Raw genomic sequence first — 5,692 nt, 5'->3', positions numbered from 1 at the left:
CCTTGATATATTCATTAACATGCCTTGAATTGAGAATATTTGAATGAGTCTTGAAAACTTTATTTAATTATTTCCTTGTATGGAATTTAATTCACCTAGTGATGCCTAATGTAGAATTAACTTGTATCATGAAATTAAAATAAGCCTTCATATGACCTTTGACATGTATGATTTGTAAAATTTTTGGAGTTACTTTGTAATCTTGATAATTTAATTATTTAAGTTAATTAAATTCTATTTTATGCTTCTATTCAGGTAATTAGGCATTGATATATGTATACTTGCTTAATTTGTAGTTTGTGATAAGTGCTAAAAAGTACGTATTTAAACCACTTAAGCCTGGGCATTCTAATACCTCTATGTATCTTATTTTATTGTTTTAGGTTGATTTCGTATTATTTTTATTTTCAGGCACTTATCCCGAAAATAAGCTAACTCAGCCAAATAAGAGCTTAATTGAAGCAATTCTGGGATAAATCAAATAAAGGAGCCAAGTGGAAGCAAAAGGAAGAAAAAGGTGAAAATCAACATCTTCGATCGATCTCAGATCAAAGTTTGATCGATCCAACATGATCAACCTCAGCACTTTAAGATGGATCAGAGCCATAATGACATTTTCAGAGATCTCAAAAGTTCGATCGATCCAACATCATTCTTCGATCGATCGAACTGATTTGTCTTTATCCAAATGATTGATCTTATCGAGTTGTACCACCCTACCAACCATTTTTGTCCTTTTCCCAAAAATATCTCAAATTTGTCTTTATCCAAAAAGTTCCACCATTGAAGATCGATCCAGCCTGAGTTCGATAGATCTCAGCCAAGTTCGATCGATCCAAGTCCAAGGTTCGATCAATCGAATTTTCTCCAGTGCGAAAAAGTTAAATTTCCAACTCATTGAAAGTTGTCCTTTATCCAATCATTGGGGAATATGCTTTGCATGACCCCAGCTCATTTTGTGTGTCAGTTGACCTACCTATAAATGGAATACGATACACTTTTTGGAAGAGACTTAGCATTTGGTAGATACAACTTTAGAGGCTATTCTTAGTGTAAAAGAAAAAAGGAGGAGGATAGAGACACCATTGGAGTTCTTCATTAACAAGGAGCAGATTTCTTCCATGGAGTTAGCCCTTGAGGGTTGGAGCAACATCACCATGAGTGGCTAAACATCCTCTTGGGGCTAGAGTTAGCCCCAAGCATGCTTTCTATATCTTAATCTTGTGTATTATTGAGGGATTAGTGTTGTAATTAATGTTTTGACACTTTGATATATATAGATCTTGATTGTTCAATGATTTATGTGGTTAAATGCTTTCAATTGATCATTTCATTCTATCCATATGTCTATGTATGTTAGAATAGATGTTCATGTGCTTGTCTCTAGATTTTGCGTTATTGATGCATGTCTATGTGTATTGATACTATAGATTTAAAGATTGTCAAACCATAGTGCTTAATGGAATGCTCTTGTGATTTTCTTGATGGTTCATACTTATTCCTTGATGGATTGTGCCTCTCCCCTAGTTTATTTTCATGTTAGTAGTGTAGATGTAGTGTAGTTGTAGTGTAGTGTTAAATAGGAGGACAATCCATGCTTGTTATTTGATGACCCAAGCTTTTGAATGCAAGTAGTATATGTCTCTAACCTTGTGTTGTATTTGGATTGTGAGCTTAATGAAAGGATTAATGACTTGTTTTGATCTATTGTGCCTTTCACATGTTGTTTAGACAATATATGCTTCATTGCTTAAATATATTGTGCCTTTCACATGATTTTAAGACAATACATGCTTAATTAGTCATCATTGCTTGTTGAATCAACCAAACACACACACACACACACACCAATATTGCAACACACCATTTGCCCTCATTAGTCACTTGTCAATGGTATGGAAATGCATTGCTTGGTGGTGATCTCTAAACCCCAGGACTCTTCTCTCTCTTATTTACTCTTAGTTGCATTCTTTTGTTATCACTTAGTTTAATTTAGTTGCTCTATAGTCTAATCGACCAACCAACCAATTGTTTGATCACTCGACCTACTAGCCTTAATAGCTATTCCACAACCTTGTTCGATCCTCACAATCCCTTGGGACGATCCCTACTCGCCTTAACTATATTTTTAATAGTAGTGTTGGTAGTGATTTTTATAAATTTAAACTTGACCTAAAAGGCTTTTTCTTGAACCGCACATTCACTACATTATTTTGGCGCATATCAAGTGGCCATCGTCAAGTTTTTGGCGCCGTTGCCGGGGATTGATTTGATTTGGCAACGTCAGAATTGTGGAATCAATTAGGATTAGTACTCTTTTGATCGTGTCTTTACTTTATTTTTATTTTTCTTTTTGGTTACTTATTGTGTTGTTCTTACTTAATTAGGTGCATTGTTGGAGAGGAAGCAAGCAAATGAGCATTCAAGCAAATCAAAGAAAGTAAAAAGCTAAAAAATTTTAAAAAATTTGCTAAGTTAATCTTTAAATTTGGAGTTGAAGTGCTAAAGGACCTTTGTGAGACTTTCTTTACTCAATCCCTTAGTTAAATCGTCGGTCCGCGTGGAGGCTTGTTTTTAAATTCTTAGATAAATCGTGAGCCCGCGTGGAGGCATTCTTATTTGTTCTTATTATTGTTGTTAAAGCATGGGAGTATGAATTAAGTGTTTGTGAAAGAAGTCTAATTGCATTGTTGTGAAGGCATAGTGTTTGTCATTCTTTGTGCTTGTTGTGTTTTGCATTGTGCATGCATGGACGTCGTTCATTGAGACCAATTCTTGTCCCTCTTGATTTGCATCTTGAATCCATTGTTAGAAATCCTAGGGGAAGAGGAAGTTCAAATAGAACCAATCTATCAATGGATGACCATAATGATGATCATGTTGAGGACCTTGGTTACATAGACCAACAAGGTATCCTTCATCCTAATATACACAATGAGAACATACAAGTACCATTAGGCATGCCTAGGCTATACATTCACCAACCACCACAACAACAAGGCCAAGCTCCATATGGAATGCCAAGGCCAATGTATGCTCCACAACCTCCCATCATTAATCAAGGAATTCAAAACCAAGGTGTTCATGTTGCACCTCAAGTAGCTAATCCACCTCTTGCTTTAAGAGACTATTATGTGCCTAATGAGTATAATGCACCTACATGCATCCAATTGCCTCCATTTAGAGCACATCATTATGAAATTAAGCCACAAATCATTCAAATGCTTCCTAACTATCATGGACTTCCAAGTGAAGAACCATACAAGCATTTGGATGAGTTTTTTGAAGTATGTTCCACCGTAAAATATACGGACATGCCGGAAGAGGTCTTAAGACTCAAACTTTTTCCATTCACCTTAAAAGATAAGGCAAAGTATTGGTTTAACAATCTTAGGCCTTTTTCAATCACTTCTTGGGCAGAAATGCAACAAGAGTTCTTGAAGAAGTACTATCCGGTTTCAAAAACCAATGCTATGAGAACTTCAATTAGAGAATTTACACATGGGGATGGAGAAACATTTCATGAGGCATGAGAACGCTTCAATGAATTGCTTAGGAAATGTCCACATCATGACATGCCCAAATAGCAATTAGTTCAATATTTCTTTAAGAGCTTATCGGACAATTATAAGGGTATGGTTGATGCTTTCATGGGTGGCTCTTACATTGATAAGCATGAGGATGACATGTGGCGTCTTTATGACAGCATGAGTGAAAATTCTTTGCATAGAACATTATTATCCAAGAATGGTAGAAATTCACTAGGTAGGAAGAGTGTTGGCTTACATCAAGTCAACCATTCAAATGAAATAGCCGCCGAAATGAAGTCTTTATCTTAAAAGTTTGATCAATTTTTTATTAACCAAAACTCGGCGAACCAAGTATCTTCTTTCCCTAACCATTCTCATCGTGCATCAAATAAAACATGTATGACTTGTTCTAGTGTTCTTCATTCTACTTCTCATTATCCTCATGGACAAGTGCAAAACGAATCTAATGAACAAGTCAATGTAGCTTTTGTGAACCAAGGGAACAATCCTTATGGTACTCATTATAATCCAAGTTGGAGGAATCATCCAAATTTCTCCTGGAAAAACCAAGGAGAGGGCTCAAACCCTTTCTAAGGCGGTTTTCAAGGGAAGTACATTCCACCTCCACTCCAAAACCAAGGAGCCCAAGATTATAGACCTTATCAATCACAAAAGAATCAATTTTCTAATTCTCATTTTCTCAACCAATCTTATTCCCAAGGAAATACTAGAAGTCCCGCCTTTGAAGAAAAAGTTTTGAATGCTTTGGGCACTTTAGAGGCTAACACTCAATTGCTTCATTCTCACTCTCAATCAATTCCGACGCTAGAAACCCAAGTAGGGCAAATAACAAGCACTTTTAATGCAAGAGAGAAGGGAAAGATGCCTATTAATGCCCCACCTAAGCAACTATGTGTTGTGGAAACCCATTCCTCATCGGAAGGCCACACCATTGAACATGTTAATGCGGTGACTACCTTGCGGAGTGATAGGGTTGTGGACAATCAAGTTGAAATGTCCAATGAAGAGAGTGAACCGGTACAACCTCAAGTTGTCACCGTCCCGTTTCACATCCCATTCCTTCTTCATTGCATATACATGATCTTGTGAATGAGAAAGTCTCGAAAAATGTGTTTGAAAAAGAAGTTTTAAAAAATGATGTTGAAAAGGTTTTGTTGAAAAATGATTTGAAACAAAGTGATTTGAAAACTTCTTATGTTGAAGAGAGTTCAAAAGAAAATTCTGAAAAAGTGTTTGAACCAAAAGTTCCATTTCTGGATGTCTTAAAAGGATCCATTTCAAAAGACAAGCAAAAGGCAAAAAACAATGAAATTATGGAAATGTTTAGGCAAGTGAAAGTCAATCTTCCACTTTTGGATGGAATCAAGCAAATTCCGGCTTATGCCAAATTCTTGAAAGACTTGTACACCCAAAAGCGGAAGAACAAGAGCCAAACACCAAGAAAAGTGGTTTTAACCGAGCAAGTAAGCTCAATTTTGCAATATAACACTTTGTCAAAGTTTAAGGACCCCGGTTCACCTACTACTTCATGCATCATTGGTGACCATATCATTAATCGGGCGCTTCTTAACTTAGGAGCAAGTGTTAACCTTCTTCCATACTCGGTTTATGTCAAATTGGGCCTAGGTGAATTAAAACCGACGTCGGTAGTTTTGCAACTTGCCGACCGACCTATCAAGAAGCCTAGGGGTGTCATTGAGGATGTTTTGATTAAAATTGATAAATTATTCTTCCTGGTTGATTTCATTGTCATAGACACGGAACCGGTCCCCATTCCTAAAAGCCAAATTCCTGTTATCCTTGGCCGACCTTTCTTGGCAACCGCTAATGCCAACATCAATTGTATGACGGGGATAATGAAGATCTCATTTGGCCACATGAAGATGAAGTTGAATATCTTCAATCCTACACCCAATTCATTTGACAAATATGAAGGAGAGGTTAATGTTGTAAATAAATGTCATGATCTTCAATGTCAAGGAAGTGAGCTTTTGTGTAAGACCAAAACTTCCAAAGAATCATCTTCAACCTTGCATTCTAAAAGTCTTGTTTCAAATTCTTGCTTTGAAAGGGCATGGAAGCCTAAAGGTTGTGATTGCATAGACAAAGGATCAAAAGTTTCTTTTGAGCTTAATCCAACA

The 5,692-nt window shown here is 36.5% G+C and overlaps 1 pseudogene; it reads right to left on the bottom strand.

The window, feature by feature from the left end:
* Window positions 1-3,478: 3,478 nt before the first annotated feature.
* LOC132287307 (small nucleolar RNA R71) lies at window positions 3,479-3,577 on the bottom strand (annotated as a pseudogene).
* Between the last annotated feature and the right edge of the window lie 2,115 nt (window positions 3,578-5,692).

The sequence above is a fragment of the Cornus florida genome, unplaced genomic scaffold, assembly GCF_030987335.1.
Source record: "Cornus florida cultivar Cherokee Brave unplaced genomic scaffold, ASM3098733v1 CherokeeBrave_3.0.0_Hap2_Chr11, whole genome shotgun sequence".
NCBI lineage: Eukaryota > Viridiplantae > Streptophyta > Magnoliopsida > Cornales > Cornaceae > Cornus > Cornus florida.
The sequence above is the reverse complement of the archived record's forward strand: the minus strand, read 5'-3'. Positions and strand labels throughout refer to the sequence as shown.